The sequence below is a fragment of the Oryctolagus cuniculus genome, chromosome 4 (genome assembly GCF_051225735.1).
Source record: "Oryctolagus cuniculus isolate XC-2025 breed Fujian yellow rabbit chromosome 4, ASM5122573v1, whole genome shotgun sequence".
NCBI classification, from domain to species: Eukaryota; Metazoa; Chordata; class Mammalia; order Lagomorpha; family Leporidae; genus Oryctolagus; species Oryctolagus cuniculus.
This window is the reverse complement of record NC_142870.1, coordinates 51,912,986-51,937,596: the sequence shown is the minus strand read 5'-3', so window position 1 is coordinate 51,937,596 and position 24,611 is coordinate 51,912,986. Positions and strand designations below refer to the sequence as shown.

At 37.1% G+C, this 24,611-nt stretch overlaps 1 protein-coding gene across 5 annotated transcripts in view; it reads right to left on the bottom strand.

Moving 5' to 3' along the window:
* The window catches only part of EPHA6 (EPH receptor A6), a 1,031,027-nt gene that overhangs the window by 236,948 nt on the left and 769,468 nt on the right, over positions 1–24,611 (bottom strand). The window lies entirely within an intron of this gene.

Sequence of the window (24,611 nt, the reverse complement as noted above, 5' to 3'; positions counted from 1 at the left end):
TCTCCAACCCCTTGAGACTCACTGGAGCCAGGGCGTGGCTCCTGATGATTTCTGTCTTATCTCTTAGACTGGATGAGATGGATGAGATGTTCCTCTCCTCACACTTGCTGTTTCCCTCCTACAGGAATGCTCTCCACCACAAGTTGTCTTTCTTCCTCCCCCGTCTACATCCTTTTCAGTCCTTCTTCATACTCTTATTAGGAGTAAAGTTTCGATGCCCCTTCTGCAGAAAGCCTCCCCGACTAACTCTTTTAATTTAGTCTCCCACTCCCAACAGGTTCTTTTAACTGCAAATGAAAAAAAAAATAATAATGGGTCTGGAATCTGAAAGCAAGCTGGACTCAGAGCTAGGCTCTTTTATTCTAACAACCTCAAACTAGGCTACTTTGAGATCATGACAACATGGGACAGAGCAGGTCCACTTGGTTGTTTTGTGTAAGCCCAGGGAAAGGCAAGGTTACAATGCTACGCAAAAATACAAAAGTTCCTGTCGCTCGGCTAAAATAAGTAATACTTTTTATGTAACCAATTAATAAGTTTTATTTTCATTCTGGTCTTCCTTCTCTAAAGCGAAGGTTTATTAAGATATTATGAATGTCTCTCTCTCTCTCACTAACTCTGCCTGTCCAAAAAAAAAAAAAAAAAGATACTATGAATGTAAGTCCTTAAATTAAAGCCCCAAAATCTATGATTCTCTAGCATCTGGGGGAACTTGGTAAGGTCTCAGATAACACTACTGGAAATCCCTCTCCTCACTGTTCTTGCGGGTAAGATGTAGCTGAACAACCTCTTTAGCAAATGGACTTGATGCAGGTGGATTTTCTGGGCAGCAGTGCCCTCCCACAGCAGATCCTGGAGGCTCTGAAGCTGAACTCCAGCCCCTCTCAGCTGGCGGGGAGCAGCTCCCATGGCACAGAGAAGTGCTGGGTAAATAGTCCAGCTGTGCAAATAGGACAGATTTGCCTAAGTTCATCCCACAGAAGAGCCTGATAATGTCTTTCTGAGTGCAAAGGCAATTAGGAGTGGCCAGTGCTGTGGCACAGCAAGTTAAACTGCCATCTGCAGCACCAGCATCCCATATGGGTGTTGGGTTTTAATCCCAGCTGCTCCACTTCCAACCAAGCTTCCCAATGTGCCTGGGAGAGCAGCAGAAGATGGCCCAAGTGCTTGACTCCCTGCAGCCACATGTGAGACTGGGAAGAAGCTCCTGGCTCCTGGATTTAGCCTGGCCCAACCCTAATCATTGTGGCCATTTGGGAGTAAAGCAGTGGTTGGAAGAGCCCTCTTTTCTCTCTCTCTCTCTCTCTCTCTCTCTCTCTCTCTCTCTCTCTCTCTCTTGTTTTGCTGTAGCTCTCTCCCTCTCTTGCTATAACTCTCTCCCTCTCTTGCTTTAACTTTCAAATAAATAAATGTTTTAAAAAAGGCAATTAGGAAAATATTTTTGCATGTAATATAAAGAAGGAGTGAAAAAGGAAAAGGCATGGAGGAAAAAAATCTAACATTAAACTTCTAATTTTGTGCTAGAGACATATATTAGTTTCTTGAGGTGTTAAGGTAAATTCCATCATTATTAATGTTATCAGGAGGGTCACCTCCTCAAGTATATTAATACAATGCCTGTTATTTCAGGGTGAAATACCAATATCCTTATGACTAATTCTACATTCCTGATACACGTGACACATTTTGCACATGAAAAAGAATATTTATAATGAAACACCAGTTGAATTGATATTTTAATACTTGTGACCCAACCTCAAAGAAAAATTCAACACACTGCAAGATATCTCTTGACTAATTAGCATTGTCAATAAGAGGAGCAGGTTAGTAAGTGGGGGCAGGACAGGCTCTTAGAAGCAGGGACTTCTAGCTTCATCACTAATTGGTTTTTACATTAGAGGAAAATAACGTTTTCCTGCTTTAGAACAATTGCAGGCAGGTTAAAATACCTATCATGTAGTTGCTTCTCGAGAGATACAGATTTGTTTCTTAATGTTTGCAAGATTCAGAGCCAATGAGTCTTTAAAAATTATACTGGCACTCTGGAAGTTATATTAAATATCCACTTTGAGGATCTTTCATTGTTAGTTCTATAAAGTTTAGACAAGAAAGCAAGATTTCTTCACAATGTGAGCTTTTAAAGTCTTTACCAAACAATGGTTAAGGATTTCTTTAGTGAGTGAATTATGTAACATATTAACAGTATTTTTCCATATCATACTTCAAACATTAGGTAGCCTCTTTTTGGGGGGTTAGTTTTTACTCCTTTCTGCTAAGACATGTTTCCCTTCAAAAACAGCACTGACCCCAAAGGAGATTAAAATTGCCTCTATCTGTGATCATAAAATCCAGTGTATTGCTTCCTTGTTGAATACTTATTCATTATATTTAACTTTTGTAGCTCACTGATGCCTGTAGCCCTAGAACACCTTTTTAAACCAAGTATATCAGCCTCTGCCAGATGGCCTTTCCTACCAACTTTTTCTTTTGCCTCCAGGTATATCAAAAGACTTCCTCTTTAGCCTGAACTTTGTTGCTGTTGGTTTTTTAGTTTGTTTTTGCATTTCAAAACTAGCTCCACTTGACACCCTATCAAAATTGATTTTCTCTTCTGCCATCAGATGAATCATGTTAGAAATCAAATCTAATAAACAATCTATGACCCAGGGAAAATTACTCGATCTTTTTGAGTCTCGGTTTCTGTTTGCAGAGTTTTAGGTAGTGAAGGCACATAAAACACCCTGCACTGTCTCTTGTGGCTTCTATTATTGTGCCCACCATTTCCACTTGCCCTTCAGCCACACACATATGCTGAAGCTGAAACTTAAGACCCATCCCACCATTTGTTGAGCTCACTTGGAGAATTAGACAGCACTGTTACAGGAAATCTGTAGTTCTGTTCTCAGCCACGTTCTCTTTTCAGTATACACACTATCTCAGGTTAACGTTTTTACCATGAACTACTGCCTTCAGGCTAAGTCTCAAACACACACTGCCTGTTGGACTGCATACTTGTGCAAGCACCTAGGCACCTCCTAGGGACCATACCATCATCTCTTGTATTTGTTCAGGCTGCCATTACAGTGCATCCTAGACTGTGTGGCTTAAACAAGAGCAGTTTATTTTCTCACAGTTCTGAAGACTGAGAAGTTTAAACCCCATGTGCTGGCTCCTTTAGTTCCAGATAGAGCTCTCTTCCTGGCTGGCAGGCAACGGCCTTTCTCAGTGTCTTCACATAGCCTTGCCTTCATGCATGTGTATGTAGGACTACCAATCCTATCCAATTAGGATATCACCCTTACAAACTCATTTAAAAAACACATTAAAAAAACTCAAAAAATGTAAAATAATAAATTTTTGTTTTTTAGAGAGCCACTTATTTGTGGTAATACATGGATGACACTTAAAGACATGACTTGGCACAGAGGGAATTCTCAGACAATAATTTCAATTTTAGGCCAAATAAAATCCTTCTTTTAAACATGATTTCATAATACTCTTTAAAGTTCCCTCCTGCATTCTCTTATCAACAGAAATTTTCTCATTAATTGTAATCTATTCATTTTGCCTCCAAGTATAATGATTTTTTGTTCTTCTTAATCCTCTAGTGTCTATCATAGTGAACCCATGGGTAATGAATGTTAGCGAATGCTTGATTGTACTGACATCCTCACAGCACCTCCATCTGTGCTTAACTCCGTGAGAAACTTAACATTTCCGTAACTCAACATTTGCAAGAGTTACTTGAGAAGGCGACCACAAGAGTATATGAGAATTCCTGCTCTAGCACAAGTAAGACATTCTGGGATTCAGCCAGGCCGGAAAAATGATCAGTATTCACAGTGGAGGGCCGATGTTTAGACGGCAATGAGTAAGAGAAACTAGTGGATTGTCAGCTAGTGGATTGCTTCAAAAAATAGGGTAAAAAATATCTTTCCAAAAATGTATACAACGTAATAATTTTCATTAAAAATCTGTATGCTGAGTTACTATTAAAACGCTATTACATGAGTCTTTAACAGTAATAGACTTTGCATAGCTTTAAAATACTAATGGTTCATAAATAAAAGTATGTTATTAGGTCATTTTATCTTAAACTAAAGAAAATGTACATGGATAATCATTAACACCTCTGTAAATTAAACCATGACTCAGAACAGTAGACATTTTAATGTGTTTTTATTTATTCTCCAGGGATAATAATAGGCAGATTTTCTATTAAAATAATAAACACAAACGAGTTTTTTCATATTACAGCTCTATTTTCAGTAATGTAAAATTTAATATTTTAGGTAGAATTTCATTCACTAAGTCTGTTTCTCAGAAGACATTCTTTGCAATTTTTGAAATATATGTGCTATATTACTGTATTTATTTTTTCAAAAATAAGGTTTTTCAGAGTCCTATGTTACAATATATATCACGATTATATATACTTCTAGAGAGGAGATAATGCTCCCGATTAAACAGCAAATGCTGCAAATGCTGCAAAATGTAAGAAGTAATTCAAGTTCTGTGAATTGAGAATCAGGGAAAAATGCATGTTAAGATGAATGAAATACGTGGTGGACATTTAAGTCAGGTTAGACACACCATTGAACAAAGTTCTCTCATCACTTCTTTGGTTTTGTTTCAAGCAGAATATTGGAAGTGCTATTGTTCAGTTACTGTAATTGATCAAGATTTTAAAGACGTTTAAATTGCAAAGATGTTGCCCTATAATGTCTTATATGACACTCAATGGTAGAAGCAAGTTTTTAAAAATAATAGAAAAATTGGCACTTATTTGAAAACTTTTATATAAGAATATTATATGTATTAACGAGAAACTGCTATGATATTTAGTAAGTAAATATAAGTTGCCTTAACTATATAGAGAAAAATATTATATGCCATGATTACAACTTATGAAAAGAAAACATAAATTTTATGCTTAGAAAATAGATTAGAAGGAGGTCTACACAAATCAGGTTATTTTTTGGTTATCTGGCTTAGGAGTGATTTTTTCTGTTCATTCTAGTTTTTGCTATTGTGAATTTCCTTTGATGTAATAGAGAAAGATAAATCTAATGTTTTAATAGTTTATTGGAGGTAAATAATGCATTTTAGAAATAATTATGTAAAATATTAAATATCTAAAAATTGACGCAATAGCTTACAAAGGTATGGAACACAATTATTTAGACTAAATTTCCCAGCAGTTTGGAGTGTTGAAATTTTCCTATATATATCAAATTAAGTCTTCTAATTGTTATGGTGAAACAGTAATGAAAAGGAAGTAAAATTTCAGAATATTTAGAAATGTAAATTTAATGAAATTTATGAATTTCTTAGTATTTTCTAAAAAAAGATATGTCAAGATTCATCCTTAATCCAACATAAAAGGAGAATTTGTAATCATTAATATCATCAGATTTTAAAAATCTAATACCAGGCAATGACAATAAAACTGTGTTTGGATGTGAAAGTGTGACATTTCACATCTCCTCCAGTTCATCATCATTAGTGAATTCTAAGTTGCAGGAGCATCCTGGCTGTGTAGTCCCAGGTATTTCTCAGTGACTTCCAGCACTGGGGCATGCTTTGTGTTTTATGACAGTCTGGAAGGGAAAGGTTTTTTCCTAACCACATAAATGGAGAAGGGGCTTTGGAAATACTTTGTAAACATTTATCCTTTGGAAGGAAAATGGCAAGTTAAACCTCTTTCAGATCACATATTTTTCCTGGGGAATGAAATTTCAATATTTTTTTAACAAGTTTGTGTAAAGTTAGAGGATCTGGGTTTTGGAATTATGCATTTGGTAGAACTTGCCAAAAACCTCAAAATCTAGAACTCCTTCAGGAGTGAAAAAAAAGTTAAATACTAATAGAGTGTATGCAATAGACACAGGACAGTTTAGCTTCTGATTCCTCAAGATATCAGTTTTTGTAATTTTGTAATTTTCTAGAATTGTATTTCTTTTATCAGTTGCTTGTAATAATTCTTAATGATTTTTAGTTATCTGTTTTTTTTTTAACTTTTATTTAATGAATATAAATTTCCAAAGTACAGCTTATGGATTACAATGGCTTCCCCTCCCCCCATAACTTCCCTCCCACCCGCAACCCTCCCCTTTCCCGCTCCCTCTCCCCTTCCATTCACATCAAGATTCATTTTTGATTCTCTTTATATACAGAAGATAAGTTTAGCATATATTAAGTAAAGATTTCAACAGTTTGCACACACATAGAAACACAAAGTGAAAAATACTGTTTGAGTACTAGTTATAGCATTAAATAACAATGTACAGCACATTAAGGACAGAGATCCTACATGAGGAGTAAGTGCACAGTGACTCCTGTTGTTGACTTAACAAATTGACACTCTTGTTTCTGGCATCAGTAATCACCCTAGGCTCTAGTCATGAGTTGCCAAGGCTATGGAAGCCTTTTGAGTTCACCGACTCTGATCATATTTAGACAAGGTCATAGTCAAAGTGGAGTTCTCTCCTCCCTTCAGAGGATGACCTGTTCTTTCCACTGGGATCTCACTCGTGGAGACAGTTCATTTAGGTCAATTTTTTTTTTTTTTTTTTGCCAGAGTGTCTTGGCTTTCCATGCCTGAAATACTCTCATGGGCTTTTCAGCCAGATCCACATGCCTTAAGGGCTGATTCTGAGGCCAGAGTGCTGTTTAGGACATTTGCCATTCTATGGGTCTGCTGTGTATCTTGCTTCCCATGTTGGGTCATTCTCTCCCTTTTTTATTCTATCAGCTAGTATTTGCAGACACTATTCTTGTTTATGTGATTCCTTTGACTCTTAGTCCTATCATTATGATCAATTGTGAACAGAAATTGATCACTGGGACTAGTGAGATGGCATTGGTACATGCCACCTTGATGGGACTGAATTGGAATCCCCTGGTATGTTTCTAGCTCTACCATTTGGGGCAAGTCAGCTTGAGCATGTCCCAAATTGTACATCTTTTCCCTCTCTTATTCCCACTGTTATATTTAACAGGGATCACTTTTCAGTTAAGTTTCAACACTTAAGACTAACTGTGTATTAATTACAGAATTCAACCAATTGTATTAAGTAGAACAAACAAAAAAAATACTAAGAGGGATAACATATTAAGTTGTTCATCAACACTCAGGGCAAGGGCTGATCAAGTCACCGTTTCTCATAGTGTTCATTTCACTTTAACAGGTTTCCGTTTTGGTGCTTGGTTAGTTGTCACTGATCAGGGAGAACATATGATATTTGTCCCTTTGGGACTGGCTTATTTCACTCAGCATAATGTTTTCCAGATTCCTCCCTTTTGTTGCAAATGACTGGATTTCATTTTTTTTATTGCTGTATAGTATTCTATACTTTCTTTAACTGGTCTACTGTTGATGGGCATTTAGGTTGATTCCAGTTCTTAGCTATTGTGAATTTAGCTGTAATAAACATTAAGGTGCAGATGGCAGAATAGTGAGGGTGTGCACTGATAGTTCGGGTAAAGATAGTTTAATAAAAGTGGAGTTACTGTAGTCTCAGGAAAAGGCTCAGGGAAAAATTGCAGAGGAAACTCTTCTGGATCTAGTGGATGTGACACGGAGGACCTACGGGGAGAGCAAGGTCACCCACCGCGTGGAAGCCTAGCCGCAGAGTCTGCACGCCAGGGCTGGAAGGGGAGGTGAGACAAAACCTCGGTAACCCGAGACAATGGCAGGGAAAGGCAGAAAGAGCCTAGAGGGAACGAGGCGGCTTGAAGCCCCGCTGGGGAAAGTTCACCAGGCTGACTGGAGGAGAGAAAAACACGAATAAATAAGGTGAACTGGCATGGACACTAGCCTGTCTATACTCTTGAAGAATAGTGGTTTTTCTACTTAGTACTTGTTGTATTCTTTATTTGATGGAGGGTTAAGCTTGTGATTATAAAATAAACTGAAAGTATATCACTATAAAATTCTAAGAAAAAATAAGAAAAGAAGGAGGAGGTAGGGTAGGAACATGGGTGGGAGGGTGTATAGCGTGGGAAGTATCATTGTGCTCTAAAATTCACATTTATGAAACATATGGAATTTGTTTACCTTATATAAATAAAAAATTGAAGAGAAAATAAAATACATATGTATTCTTTTCTTTCTGTCTTTAATAATAGAAAAGCAAATTTCTCAGTATGAATTCTCAAGGGCAAAGAGGAAATAAACTATACTCCAGTGGAAGGAGGTAAAGCAGATTACCAGCTGTGACTAAAGCAAGTAGGAAGTATCAATGAGTATAGCAGGGCACAAAAAAGAAGCTAAGAGGTTGTCTTCATTGAGAGGACAGAGATTCACAGGGAGGAAACATAGATGGAGTCTTGTCTTGGTTGTATCTGTGCCAGAGTGAGACATGTGCCACAGGTGGGAAAGGCTATTGCTGGAAAGTTTTACAAGGAATAGTTGATATATAATTCCCACAAATTCTCAGATGGGTCTTTTCCATGAAAACCAAATTATCCTCAGGGAAAAGGAAAACGATTTTGGCACTTCAGGAATTCTAATAAAAATAGTCACATAACAGTGCAGCAGACATGCCCGTACACGTATAGAACCTCCCAACAGTGCCACACCTGGGAATATGAATGGAAAGCTAAAAATCACCAGATATGTAAGAAGAGTCCACAATACTACAGAAAGAGGCAAGTGCAATAAAGCACACACAAGGAAAGTAGAAGAAACAGTGCAGGTGCAATTCAACAAGTGTGATCCATCAAGAAATATCTAGACACTGAAAGAAATAATTGGAAAAGCAGAGAGATTTTCTGGAATTAAAGTGATAGCAGGACAAAATCCTTAAGAGAAGCCTTGGAAGATATAGCTAAAAGTCTGCTATAGAATAGTATGAATTTATATCTACAAAGAATAAACCTAAATATTCAATACATGAGGTTAAACCTTATGGTAAAGTCTCAATTCAGGAATTCCATCATTCTGAGGATAATAAAGAGAACACAGATGAGGAAATTAGTAAAGGAGTAATACAAATATTTTCAAAAATCTAGAATTAATTATTAATTAATTTATTGTGATGCAAATTTTTGAAATCCATAGATTTTTTTTTTTAAAATAATACATAGTCTTTCCCCTGAACTTTCTCAAGACCTCTTGTATGTGCACAGCACATTAATATGCAACTCCAAGGTAAAATCCTCCAGGCACAGAACTGGTCAGCAGTTGTGCTGATACCTAGAGGACAGAGGGGGAAGTATTTTTAAGTACTCAGAGTATTTTAAGTACTCAGAGGGGGAAGTATTTTTAACTTGGAATTTGATGCCAAAATTCATTACTAATTATATTTATTAACTGTATTTACTGAAAAGCTATTTTCAGATATAAAATAATTCAGATATAAAATAATTCAGAAAACATGATTCCTCTGCAAACATCTTACTTTTAGGAAATCAATGAATGATCTGTTCTAGCAAAATGAAGATAGTAAACTGAGAGAGAGGAAAATCATCTAATATTATTAGTAATGGCTCCAACTTAGTTAGGAGAAAGGAGGAGAGACATGCATTAGTTTTCCTGGAAGAAAAGAAAGAGAGGTCTTAAGAATTCTTTTGTTCCCTCTCTGTAACTCTTTCAAAATCAATAAATAAGCCTTTAAAAATAAAAAAAAAAATTTCACTTGCCTGGGGTACTCTGCATGACATACTAGTCCAATTAGGAGTTGGCTGTGGCAAGCATCTTTTGTCAAGGGCCAGACAGTAAATATTTTAGGCACAGGAATAATTCTGCAGTTGTAACTCAAGAGGCATCATAGACATTAAGTAAACAGATGGATATGGCAATAAATGCCCAGTAAAGTGGGCAGTTTGCGCTTTGGGCCATAGTTAGCCGAACCCTGCTCAAGAGCTATTCAGCTGTGAGCTTCCAGGGGCAACATGGATATGCCATCAGAAGAGCTAATCTGCTCTTCTGAAAGTGGCATCACTAAAAGGGACCTAGATAAATCAGAAGTCTGGCTAAGAGAAGGCCAATCCTCCATCTCTTTCCAGTTTTGTAGAAAATGGCATCTAAGTGCTAGGAGTTCCATTATTATAAATATTAGCAGAAACAGCCATAGCATGTTGAGTAAAGCTGTTCCCTTTCAAATCGATTGGGTTTGGGGTCAAGAGAAGAAATAGTACTCCTGTGATGTTCATTAAAAGCCCTTTGATTTTTGTGATTAATTTTAGATATGTACGAGGGCACAGTTGACTGAAAAATGGAATTAAAATATAACTTTATTTTGATGTAACAATTTTTGAAATCCATTGCTAGTTGTTCCATAATATACATTCCCATGAACTTTTTAAAGATCTCTTGTATGTACAGGTTAACCAGTTTTTTGTGTGCCAAAATGAACTTGTCTATTAATTTTATTTTTCCATGAACTTTTGGAAGTACCCTCATAAAGGTCATGTTGATTTTTTTAAAAACTTAAGAATTTTCAAAAGAGAATAAAATAAGGAAATCTCTTCCCTCTTCCAATTCTTTTTGCTGCTGCTTTTGTGGAGAATGGTGTTAAACCTCCTAGCATGTAGGTAGACGTACCACTGATTTCCAGCACTGTAGACATTTGTTCCATCAACCAACAAGTGAAACTTGACAGGCCAACAAATCAAGTACAAGGCAACATTCTCATATTCTTTTACAAAATTTTTATTTCTAAAATAAAAAGTATAACTCTGGCAAGCAAGATATCTTTGCTCACTCTTCAGCATAGTTCACTTGTCTTGTGCTGTTCTTGCCATGAAGTTAAAAATGAGCATTGTGTCTTAGGGATGTATTTTCCATGAGATAAAGCTTATGAAAATATCTTCATAGCCTAATTATTTTCTGGCTTTCACAGGAATTACAGTGACAAGGGTAAGGAAGTGCAATTTAATATATCAATAGCATACTGGTTTTCACCAAACAGTGAACAAATAGCACAGATTTTCATTCTTAACAAGAAACCTAATTGATTCTTCTCCCACATGATCTCTATGTGGCTAATCTTCTCTCAGATATTCATATGTTCTTTATCTCAGTGACTCTGCTCAAAAACCCAAAGATTTGTCCTATATTCCTTGCTCTCATGAATCCCTGATTCTCATTGATTTCTCTGCTGCCAATCACTGCTTATCTAAATCCTTTCTGCATGCTGACATCAGAATGACCATTTTAATTGAAAATGTGACTATGAATTCTCCTAAAATAATTTAACTTGTATGCCTTTTTCTGAGAGGTTATCCACTCTTTTTTTTAAAAAAAAGATTTAATTATTTGACATGTAGAGAGTTAGATAGAGGTAGAAACAGAGAGAGAGAGAGAAAGAGAGAGAGAGAGACAGACAGACAGACAGAGAGGTAAGTCTTCCATCTGCTAGTTCACTCCCAAAATGGCCACGATGACCGGAGCTGGGCCCATCCAAAAGCAGAAGCCAGGAGCTTCTTCCAGGTTTCCCACATGGGTACAGGGACCCAAGGACTTGGGCTATCTTCTACTGCTTTTTTTTTTAACTTTTATTTAATGAATATAAATTTCCAAAGTACAGAATATGGATTACAATGTCTTCCCCCCCATAACGTCCCTCCAACCCACAACCCTCCCCTAATCCACTCCCTCTCCCCTTCCATTCACATCAAGATTCATTTTCTATTCTCTTTATATACAGAAGATCAGTTTAGCATACATAGCATATGTATTTTCTACTGCTTTTCTAAGACATAGCAGAGAGCTGAATCAGAAGTGGAGCAGCTGGGACACAAACTGGCACCCATATGGGATGCCAGCACAGCAGGCGGCAGCTTTACCTTCTATGCCACAGTGTTAGCCCCGTGATCTGCTCTTATCATGCCTCCTTCACAGCAATTAACCCTGGCACTGATCTGAAGATACTTCAAAGATTTCATGAAAAAGTGAAATTAAATTTATTTTGGTGCAAAACATTTTTTAAATCCATGCATAGTTTTCTTTTAACATATTTTCCACGAACTTCTTGAAGACTCCACGTATGCATGGATTTCAGAATTTTTTTGGACCAAATTAAACAAATTTTAAATCCATTTTCCATAATTTCCATTTCTACTCTTTGATGTACCCTTGCGGAAGATAAAGCATCCCTCTCATGGATTCACATTGTTGCAGAGGGTAGAAGAAGTGAATGTCTGGGGAAGGAGTCATGGTATTACTGGAGCTAAGAGCTTTCTGATCAGATGAACATCAAATACAAATGTCTTGAGACAAGTATGCATGCAATATGTTGAAGAAGAGCAGGGACACCATTGTTACCAAAGACCAGAGAGTTAGGGAGAAGCTGTGGGAGAGGGAATTGAAGAGGTGGTAATGAGGTGACCAGACTTTTATTTAAAGGAGATGGACCTGACTGTGGGCTTTTGAAAGAGTGAAATAGCCTGGTTTACACTTCAAATTACTTTCCCAGTTCTAGTGTTCTATGTGAGGAAAATTTACCATGGAGTAGTGGAAGGAGGCCAGCCAGGAGATATATTGGTGGGCTGGGTAAGGGGGTCATTGCGACTTGGTAAAATATGTCTTGATACTGGGATATATTTTGAAGGCAGAGCTGAGAGGGTTTGCTGATAGACTGATATGCCTGCCATATCATATATATGCCACACATATTCTTACATGTGGATCATGCTTCCACATGGAAAATTTGTCATTCCACCCTAAAAAATGACTTAATGACAATGACAACTATCCATATCAATGTGCCCTGCTAAGACACTTGGCTTTTTGGTGGATCAGTGCATAGAGAGTTAGGTAGTGGTGATAATGGCAATAACCTCTGAATCATAGCAACTCAGATCAGCAATGAGGGCACAGTCTTCATGTCATGCAGTAAGGAAATAACTGCAAACAGATTAACAGGTGGCTGGAATGAAGGGAAGGGACACAGCTACATTCACCTAAGACAGGTAGACATTATTCAATTAAGGATGTTTTAAGAAATAGCAGTTGTATAAGGGGGTCTTCAAATTTTTCATAGAAAATGCATAGCATGAAAAAAACTGCATGGATTTCAAAATTTTTCCTCTCAAATAAACTTATCTTTTAATCTTATGTTCCATGAACTTTTCGAAATGCCCTTGTACAGGTGCCAGGAGAAGACATTCTATGGAGGAGGTAAAATTTCATAAAAATAAAAGGTTACCTTTAATTAAGTTTGCTTATTAAGAGCTTAAATTCTCAAATTAGATTACTTTGGAGTTGAATTTGCCTTTATTTTCTATAGGCTGGTTCTAGTACTCTGGGTTGAATTTAGTTTTATAATTTATAAGCTGATTTCCTTTGACCAGGTAGTTTAATCTCACTATATTTTGCTTTCCTTATGTGTAAAATCAACAGATGTGATTCCTTGAGAACTGAAAGAGACAATAATACCTAAAAACTTACTTCAAGCACATAAACATTTAATTTATCTTGTTTACTATTAGTATGAAAGTTAAACTATCTTTCCTGATAGGACAAGGCAAGGAGGGAGGCAGGGGAAAGATTCTGGCAGGCACAAAATATCAGAGGTTTTCATTTAAAAAAGGAACTCCATTAGATAATGTTCATGTGCTTCCAGCCTCACACAATATCATAGAATTTAGTTACTATACCATGAAAGCAATAAATGACAGGCTATAAAGATAATAAATGCCTCCTAGCTGCTCTTATCATCTTTCAAAAAGTCAACAGAGCTCTTATAGGAACTTGGTTCTATATAAAGACTGATAAAGTGTAAGGGGTAGGAACTCAGGGGAAAACTGACCATTTCATTTGAAGATACCTAACAACCTATGTAAAAGCCACTGACCATAGTTGTAGATATTAAATTTCAAGGTGGCAGTTCAAAAACATAGATGGATAGGGTCAGCACTGTGGTGTAGAAGGTTAAGCCTCCATCTGCAGTGCTGACATCCCACAAGAGTGCTGGTTCAAGTCCGGGCTTCTCCACTTCCAATCCAGCTCCCTGCTAATGTTCCTGGAAAAGCAGCAGAAAATGGCCCAAGTGGGAGACCTGGATGAAGCTTCTGGCTCCTGGCTTCAGCTGGGCCAACTCCTGCCATTGAGGCCATTTGGGAAGTGAACAAGGGAATGGAAGATCTTTCTCTTTCTCCTTCTCTTCCTGTATTTCTGCCTGTCACATAAGTAAATAAATCTTTAAAAAATATACATGGATTTGTTCCAAATTCATGATAAAGGGTGAGGATTATGTACACTATAAAATACTATAAAGGGTGAGGGTTATGTATCTATAAAATCTGAATTTCAACAATGAAAACACAATTATCCCAGTGAGGAAGGCAATTAGTATGCACTATATAACTATTGCATTGGGAGCTCTGATCTGTTATGGGAAGGATGCACAGCTAACTTGAAAGAGAAACCAAATCACCAATGACACATGCAGGAACAATAATTGTACTAACTGAGATGGAAAAGGATGTGCACAGGTTCGGAAATTTTACCTACAGAAACATGATGAAATTTTATAGGCACATTTATGAAATAGGAATGTAAAAATACATAATAAATCTGTATATATAAAAATATATATGATTATATGTGATATAGATAGATAGTGGGAATATAAATAAAATATAATGCTATACTCAGCATAATAAAGTCAGAGAATACCTATGGTTTCTATAGGTATATATTGTGGGCATATAAATAAAATACAATATTGTGCTCAGCATAATAAAGTCAATTGGCCTGACTTAATAGCAACTCATCCCAAGACCACTGGGAATAAGCTGGTAGTAAGCTCTCCCTATGCCAACTGTGTGTGGCAGCTGTTCAAAAAGTAAATGCAAACTCAGTCTGCATTAACAGACACACAGCAGGAAAGGTACTAGCCCTGTGTTCTATGAATTGATTAGAACATATTTGTAATATTGGGCTTGATTCTAAAAAGACTTGGAGCAAAAGTCTACTTCTTCAGAGGAAGGTGGTCCAGAAAAATGAAGTAGTCAGAAATCATGTCAGATGGAAATGGTTGAGAGATCTAGACAATTTAGGCTGGAAAAGGAAGATTTATGAGGTTCACATACTGTCTCCAAATATGTGAAGAGTCATGGTGTAGTGTTGAAGTAGGTTAGATTTACTTTGTATAGTTCAATTTTGCAGAACAAGTACCATAGGCAGTATTTTAAGATTATATACAGTGTCAGAAGGAAGCACAGTTTTACTCACAGAGATTCTCCAGTTTATTGGAACTGTTCCCAACAGAATGGGGGGTTGTGTGAAGTAGTGAACACTTTTATGGGTGGTGTTTTGATAAAGGCTAAATGATCAGTTAGAATCTAGTTTATCACATTGGCTTCTCACAACAATCATGAAAGAGCAGAGATACTTTATTTTTATTTCACAGATAAGGAAATCAAAGCTTAGGGAATTAAATCGATTAGTGTCTGTTCTTATAACTTAGACTGAACTTTCTTCCCAGTGGACAAGAAGTTTGAAGGACAAATGTACAATGAATTCAAATCCTATGAACAAAACTCAGAAAGGCAAGGCTCAGTTCAGGAAGTGCCAATTACTGTGAGGGGGTATTTATAAAATTCCTAATCATAGTTGAATGAACTAGTTATTGGGGGAAAAGCTTTTGAGAATAAACTGTTTCTATTTTTATATAAATACTACTTCCTGCTAAGCTTAAGATTCTTCTCTATTGTCTTCAAGGAACAGCAGAAACACAATGCACATTTTAATTTTATGACAAACACTAGATTTAGGTAAAAAATTCTAACAACTGTTGGGAGCATCCTCTCAAAAGAAAACATATAGATGCAGCCTGGTGTGGGCACTGAGGCCACAACTGCACACTGGACAGCTTGATTTCAGTTTCACACTAATTCCATGATATCTTCATCATGGTCTTACCAACAATCACATTAGCATTTTAACTAAGACAGCAAATAAAATGCACCATCTTTGTAGATTGTACTCAGGGGGATTTCTACTGTTCGCTCTTCTGTGGCTCTACCACTCCCTGGTCACACATTGGTCACCAGGAGATCCTTGGTTGTGCTCTTGTCTCAAACCAAGCTGTAAGTCCAGAGCTCTTCCAGGAAGACAAATCCTTTATGAATTTCCAAATTTTGTTCTTTTATTCAAAATTTACCAATACAGATACTTGCATAACAGTGAATAAATTTCACATTAGGTAGTATATTGCTGTCTTTCTCTACATGTGTGTATGAGCATGCCTTAACATACACACACACACCCTACTATGGTACTGTAGATGAAATTGTGTTCTCTAAAAACTCCTATGTAGAATCTGCAACTCCCAGTGTTATGAGATGAGGAGGTCATCTGAGTGAGGTTCCCATCTAATAAGACTGTCATACTGAAGATCTTGTTCTCTCTCTGTTTATCTTTCTCTCTCTCCCCTCTCCCCCTCTTTCCTCAGCCAGGTGAAGACACAATGAGAAGGCAGCCCTCTGAAATTCAAAATAAGGTCCTCACCAGAACCCACCTATGCCAGCACCCCGACCTCAAACTCTAGCATCCAGAACTCTGAGGAAAATAAATTTCTGTTGTTTACACTACTCAGTCTATGCAGTTTTGTTACAGCAGACTAAAGTGACTATCCTATACACATACATGTCATTTATATGTATACATACACATATACTAAAATACACACAAAAATGTACACATTTATACACACATATGTAACTGCACATATGCATACAAATCTTGTTTTCCTTTCCTTTTCAAAGATAACATCTTTTGATTTTTCTTTAATCACTTTATACTTTATCTGCCATTATAAACTAAAAAGTCACCAAAGTAAAACATCAGTAACCATTTCTAATCAGCCAAGAAGCAGGGCTAGAGTTATGTTTACATCACAAGAAAGGAGAAGTCAACATTTTGAAGAAGATTCGATATAATAAAGAGCATCACTGAACTCTATAATATCTAGAAAATGCCCAAAATTCCTCTTGCAGTCTCTTATAGCTCTTATTTTATCTTATTCTATCACTTCTAACGTCTAAACTGCATTTTCCTCATCTTGACATTCCTAATCTGCTAGAGTGTGTTCAAGTGCTTTATGCAGTCTCCTCATTGCAATCTAGTCTCCTCATCTGTCCTGCTCTCCAGATTCTTTGAATCTGAACAGTAATTCATAGGTATGGTTATTTCATTTATTATCCTTCTTATTGATACCTTGTCTTTTCTACTATTCTTTTCTGCGTTATGCATTATAGTTCCTTTAGCTTTACTCTTGAACCTGAATTGCTTTATTTTGCAAACCTCATAATACTTCATCCAAGATCAATTACCTACTTCTTTTTTTTTTTGACAGGCAGAGTGGACAGTGAGAGAGAGAGACAGAGAGAAAGGTCTTCCTTTTGCCGTTGGTTCACCCTCCAATGGCCGCCTCGGCCGGCGCACCGTGCTGATCCGAAGGCAGGAGCCAGGTGCTTTTCCTGGTCTCCCATGGGGTGCAGGGCCCAAGCACCTGGGCCATCCTCCACTGCACTCCCTGGCCACAGCAGAGAGCTGGCCTGGAAGAGGGGCAGCTGGGACAGAATCCGGCGCCCCGACCGGGACTAGAACCCGGTGTGCCGGCGCAGCTAGGCGGAGGATTAGCCCAGTGAGCCGCGGCGCCGGCCACCTACTTCTTGTTACACAAGGAAAACATTAAGGGTGCAATATAAAAATAGTTTTAAAGGAAAAATAGCAACTGAATTCATAATCCATTAACCATATTAGGTTTGAAAGTAATGGTTTACTTTAAAAAAAAAAAAATATGAGCCATGTAGACTATTGTTAAAAAAATGGCCAGACATCTCCTCCAAACCTATATGTACACACTGTCACAAAGGTGACATTTCTGCTATTCTTATTAAGAGGTAGAATCTATTTCTCCATCTCATGTCATTTGAATTGGCTCTGTGACTTGCTTTAATCAATTTAATGTGTCAATATTATACTATGGAAGTCCAGAGCCAAAGCCACAAGTGGCCTTACAACTCTTGCTCTCGTATGCTTGGAATACTGCCTTGGGACTGCAAATGCAGCCTGTTGGGTGAGGAGAGGCTGTAGTAAGCAGCAATGAGTCATAGAGATGGTGCTGAAGCTTGCCAGTGTCTAGACCAACCAACCACCTGAAACCTAGCACCATCCAGCTGGACCACTAGTTGAGAAAAGTAACCTCAGGTAAACCTGGCCAAAACAATGCCCTCGGCTGTACCTGAGCTCAGCCCAAATTGCTGACCCACAGAGTTATGAGTAAAGTAAACGATTATTATTAAAAGCCATTCAGTTTTGGGAAGGTTTGTTACATAACAATACATAACTTGGACAGCCTACAAAAGCAGAAACCATTAGTTAAATACATAGACAATTAGATTGAGAACACAAGTATCACTATGGGAACAATCAGCTAATTCATGCAAGATGAGAGAATATGACATAGGCAAATCCTATAATCAGATTTATGGCCTTAATTCACATCTTACCACACACCAATGTAGGATGCACATGGTCTTTCAGGCAGCATTATTGAGTGTTTGGTATTATGAAATAATCTACAGTACAAACAACCTGGTACTTCTTTAAAGAGAAAAATTCAGGACTGCATCTAATTTTTATCTATACTTAGCTCCCAATTTTATTATAAAAACCTGATATCTTTAATATGCTCATAATAAACTTAAACTTTCAAGTTTTGAAACACACTGCATATTATAAGACATAGATGATGGCTATAAGATTAACATTAATGACAAGGCCCACTCAGTATCTCACAGGGCATATGCTATGTGGCCAGACTTGAACACTACACATTCTCTGTGACAACAGTATTGCTGCAATATAGTTTTATTGTCAAACTTTGCTTCATATCTTGGTCAAACCAATATTAAATAATGATATACTACTATAGTTTTTTTGTGTTCTGTGATTATTCTAAAATTTTACTGCGTATTTATGAAATGTACATCTTTTCATTTGATTATTGCTTATAGCCCTTGACTATATTCTACCAAAACTAACTTACTAACTTTCTAACTTTCTTTCTTTCTTTCTTTCTTTCTTTCTTTCTTTCTTTCTTTCTTTCTTTCTCTCTCTCTCTCTCTCTCTCTCTCTCTCTCTTTCTTTCTTTCTTTTACTGTTTACTTATTGAACTCTTTATTTAACGGAGCATCAAGCCTTTGACTATAATGTAAAATAAAAATATTATCTGAGAATGGAAGACAGAGGAAATAAAGGGAGAGGGAAGGAAGGAGGTAGGTAGGTAGGAAAAGAAGCATAATTAGAATATCTTAGAAAAGTATCTATGAGGTACATTGAACCTATTCTCTGTATTAATATTAAATAAAGCTGAGAATTGATGAGAATTGTGTTGTATTAATTAGCATGCATTTGCCGTGACTCTGAGAAACTAATGTATTAATAAATTCCTTAAAAATTGAAATTTCATCATATTTACCAGTTTTTATCTAACTCTGAAAATCATAACTATTACTCCAGTTACCTCATTGACTGTCAAATTGTTTGTACTCAGATATTTATGTCATGAAGTATTTTGAGTGTTGGGCAATGAGTGTCATTTGTCTGAGCCATCCAAACTAAATATAACAACTGTGTTTATTTTTAATCTAATAGTATATTTTCATCCTTTTATTGGATGTCTATCATGTGACAGGTCCTCAATAGATGTCATCTCTAATCCTTCCATTTATACTGCAAGATGGATATTATTATTATTAATCAATTTACAGGTGAGCAAACCAAATTTCTGAAAGATTATTAAATTGCTGAATGGCACAGGGTGAGTTAGAAGCAAAGCTATGATTCAAAGCTATGATTCAAACCTGGGTTTGTCTAGCTTCAATCTGAGGCTTTTTTTTTCACATCATAATGAAGGTCTATGGAGAATAGGAAAAGCCAATCTTATTACATCATTTGATTTAGAAAGTTAAGGCATTCTTGAACAGAAGACACAAAAGCCTTGCCAGAATCTTTTGTTGGTCTTATTCTTACTCTATTGGTAATGCAATGGAGTTTTCAAGATTAAAAAAGGGCCGGCGCCAGGGCTCACTAGGCTAATCCTCCGCCTTGCGGCGCCGGCACACCGGGTTCTAGTCCCGGTTGGGGCGCCGGATTCTGTCCCGGTTGCCCCTCTTCCAGTCCAGCTCTCTGCTGTGGCCAGGGAGTGCAGTGGAGGATGGCCCAAGTGCTTGGGCCCTGCACCTCATGGGAGACCAGGATAAGCACCTGGCTCCTGGCTCCTGCCCTCAGATCAGCGCGATGCGCCGGCTACGGCGGCCATTGGAGGGTGAACCAACGGCAAAGAAAGACCTTTCTCTCTCTCTCTCTCTCTCACTGTCCACTCTGCCTGTCAAAATAAATTAAAAAAAAAGATTAAAAAAGAAAATTAATCTAACTCCTATCATAAATCCTTTAAGTTTACAGATAAGAACAAAACCTACATCTTGGAAGATGACCTAATATAAGGACAGAGGAAAAGAGCTATAAACCTAAATTTCTTGTAGAATTCTGAAACCACATCTGGAATACCGCCTAAATTTCTCATTGGTATGTTGCAAGAAAGTATGAAGAGTCTTCAGAAAGTTCATGGAACATGTATATTATGAAAAAAAAGTACCTTCCCATAATACCAGTGTAAAAATAAACAAAAAAATAAAGTGATGAAAAGTTTCTTTAATGGTAACTAAAAAGAGAGTAGCTACTAGAGTAGGAAAAATAAACTGGCTGGGTTGGGTGAGAGAAGGGAATCAGAAGAAGCATAAGAAGTTATCATTTGCCTTATCAAGGCAAATGTGACCTCAAACAAGATGGCAATATCAGCAGAAAAATTTTAGGCTGAATAAATCATTGTGTTGACACTCACTTTTTATATCCCTTTTGCTGTCCTTTTGAGTTTCTTTTTCCTGTAGGAGATTGCTGAGAAACCAACAGTTAAACCTTTCTGGGCTATTCAAGTAAGAGAAAAAAAAAATATATGGTGACACTAAGCCAGGAGAAGAAAAGGCTGATAGTGGAGGCAATAATGAGTTTTGTATAGATAAAGGGATAGAATATGAATGACAGGCAGATATTACACATTTCTACTGAGACTAGGGGAATAGGGAAGGTCAAATCGAAGAAGGATGCCCTATAGGCTTAGAGACACAAGAATATTTTTTTTCTCCCCAATGGAATAATGTTTCAAAATTACAGATACTCTGCCAGTAAAGTTTCTGTTATAATAGTTTAGACTTAGTATTGCCCTGTACAGGGGATAGCCTTTCAGTGACCTTTTCCAGACCACGATTAAAATTCAGCTTACCAATTTTCTCATTATCTCTTAAGATATGTGTAAAACAATGATTCTACCCTAATCTGGCTTGGCTTTTTTTAGCCTGGGAATTTTTGCTTTACAGTCCTCTGCCCACAGTATTTCATTTTATGATGCAAAAAAGTCAAAGGAGATAGATGATCTTGATAGTCTCCTGTGCAACCGAGCTGCTCACTTCATTTAAATGGAAATGTGCATTTTCATGGAAATTCAGACCTGTATTGATGAACAAAGATAAGCTGCCACTATTAAATAGAATAGTGATATACAAAAAAAGTGTCCTAGAAAACTCATATAACAACCAGTGAAATTTACAGTAAAAGACAAGGAATGTTAAGAATATACAGACAGATAAATTAAGTTTTCTAGCAAAATATTTCCCAAGGCAGAGGTTGTAGAAGACAGGTTGAATACACATATCTTTGATGAACATAGTGACATCATACAAAAATGCCTAATTAGTATTTGTCTTTTTTAAGTAAATATTAGCCATCTATTAAGAAATTGTTCATTGAATATTTTAAGAAATGTCATGGGTCAGGAATGGTATCACGTCTCTGAATCTTTCTGAAAATGTTAATATTATTTTCATGTTCTTTTTTTAATCAGTCACTCAAGAAATATTTAATGATTACATATTGTACCTCCCAATGAGAAATGTGGAAAAATTACTAATTCTTCCTTTGCCAAAAAAAGCAGATTTTATAAAATTTTCCTAAGCAAAGAATTGTAAATCTATGTACTCTTCTCCATTTCTACTGTCAATGCTTAATCCTGCTTGAATTCTTCCACCAGACAACTGTCACACCTTGTATGTGGGTTCTTCCATCTCCCCGAGCCCATCTAACCCCAGTCCTGCATCTACATTGACACTTGAGTCGTTTATTTACATTTGTTTCCAAGAGGACTTTCTGATGCACACAGATGATGAGGAAATGGAGTTTGAGAAAAAACAATCAATAGGTGGGAGTTGGAGGGAAGATATAAAATAACCTAATAAAACCATTCAGAATATAAAATAGGGCAAGTAACCAATCATGCAAATAAGTAATAGATGTTACATAACTATTAATTCTTCTATAATTTTCTGAAAATGTTTTTTCTATGCTGGTTCTGTGGGAAATGTCTACACATCTACCAGATTTTCCATATGCAAACAGAATTTTAGAAATATGACTTAAAGGATTTAATTAATAGAGCAATACTGGCACAAGCATGAAGAGAGGAAAGTTATCTGCTGTGGTCTGAGAAGGCAGTGGAGGATGGCCCAAGTGCTTGGGCCCTGCACCCGCATGGGAGACCAGGAAAAGCACCTGGCTCCTGGCTTCACATCGACGTAGCATGCTGGCCGTAGCGGCCATTTGTGGGTGAACCAACGGAAAAGGAAAACCTTTCTCTCTGTCTCTCTCTCTCTCACTGTCTAACTCTGCTTGTCCAAAAAACAAACAAACAAACAAAAAAACCAAAAAACCTGTCTCACAGCACTTTTCATGATTTTTTCTGAAGATGAACAGTAAAGGAACTGTTAGCATGCTGTCTGGAAGATGAAATAGTCAATGATGAATAAATATAAAAAATGTATAGGTCTGATTACTGTACAAGATGTAGATAGTCTACTTTTGACAAATGAAAAGAAATCTCACTATGACTAATCAGAATTCTGGAAGAACAGGTGGAAATGATATTAAAATAATCTCTTCAGAAGTTATTGTTGGTTTGGCAGTATCTTTATACTTTTTAAAGGAAAGATTTATATTTTGGTTGAAAAACCCAAAAACTAAAGTAAACTTAATTTCTTCACATTTATCCTTCATGAGATGCCTGATTTTATTTTTCAACATTATGACTTCAGACATTAGTATTAAAGTTATGCACACATAACTGCCATAGAAATGCTTCTTTCTGTGTGATTATTGAACAATGCACTATAAAAGAATATATCCCTTCTTTCTCTCTGGGGCCAGAAGAAATCCAAGCACAGTACACATGGAATTTATTCAGCCTCCCCTCTTCTCTATTGCTCTGCTGTCTTAAGCAAAGGAACTACAAAACTCAATAAATACAGCACAACCACTCTTTTCAGTTATGATTGTTGATGTGCTTTTTGTTCAGCAGAAGAGGATAGAGAATCTGGTTCGATTCCAGGTCCTTATCTTTCTGGTAAGTCAACCTCTTTGGCTGAGAGCATTAAAATGAAGTATAGAAGACCCTTGTATCATATTTCAGAGGGAGACCTCCATGGTTGAGAGTAGATGAGATGATCGCTGTGCATAGGGAACAGAGAGGAATCAGGAAGGATTCCCCACAGGTCCCTGGAATTCTTGGGGTAGGGCTAGTTCTCTGTGTACCTGGGAAACACTGCTAGCTTCATGGACACATGATCTGTGCACTAGTGTAGAGTCTTGAGTTTAGACAAGCCATGAGGTCAATTTAATGTTCCGTTGTCACAATCTTCAAGTTGTTAACTTTTTAAACAAGCAACTTACACTTTCTTTTAGCACAGGGCCCTGAATATTATGCAGCCTGTCCTTCATGGGGAAGACCTCTCTGTCTCTCCCTCCATACTGTGACTCTACCTCTTAGATAAATAAATAAATAAATAAAACACCATAGGAATGCCATCTTGAGTCCCACCCCTCTATTTTGATTGGTCCCTCTTTCTGAAAAGTACAACCACCACCTTCTAATCTAGCTGCCTTCACACCCAGGTCCTAAAGCTTAAGTGCTATCCACAAGTATTCCTGACAAATTCAAGAAAACCAGCAAGATACCTGAAGGGCTAGCTCCTTAAGAAACCATGAAGAAATGCTGTAAAACAAGCTCTTAACTCATCCTCCTAGTAGATTTGCAAATGTACAAAATCTTCCCCTCATCTGCTGCTCTGAGCAGAAAAATCTTGCTACAGCTTCTAACCAGATTATCCATCTATCTGGTTTGGAATCCTGTGTGTAAGCTCCCCTGATACAGCCCTGTTTGCATAGGCAGCTTCCCTGTTCATTCTTCAGTTTCAGGTTTCCCTCTCAGTTTGGGGGTAGGATGGGGAACATTACCTTCTCCACTGACATGTAGATAATCCTTGAGATGTGCATATGTATGTTTGGAATATTCAGGTATTCTCCTTAAAGACAAAGGCAAAGGCAATGAACTCTTTCCTATTCCTTCTCACAGACTGGAAGGCTGAAGTGCAAATTCCTAGTTTTGACCTTTCCAAAAGACAAGGATACTAGGCGAAGGTAGAAAGAAGAGTAGAACAATGTGGATCTTCATTAAGACCTCCTGAGTGACAGCTCCTCTGCCCGC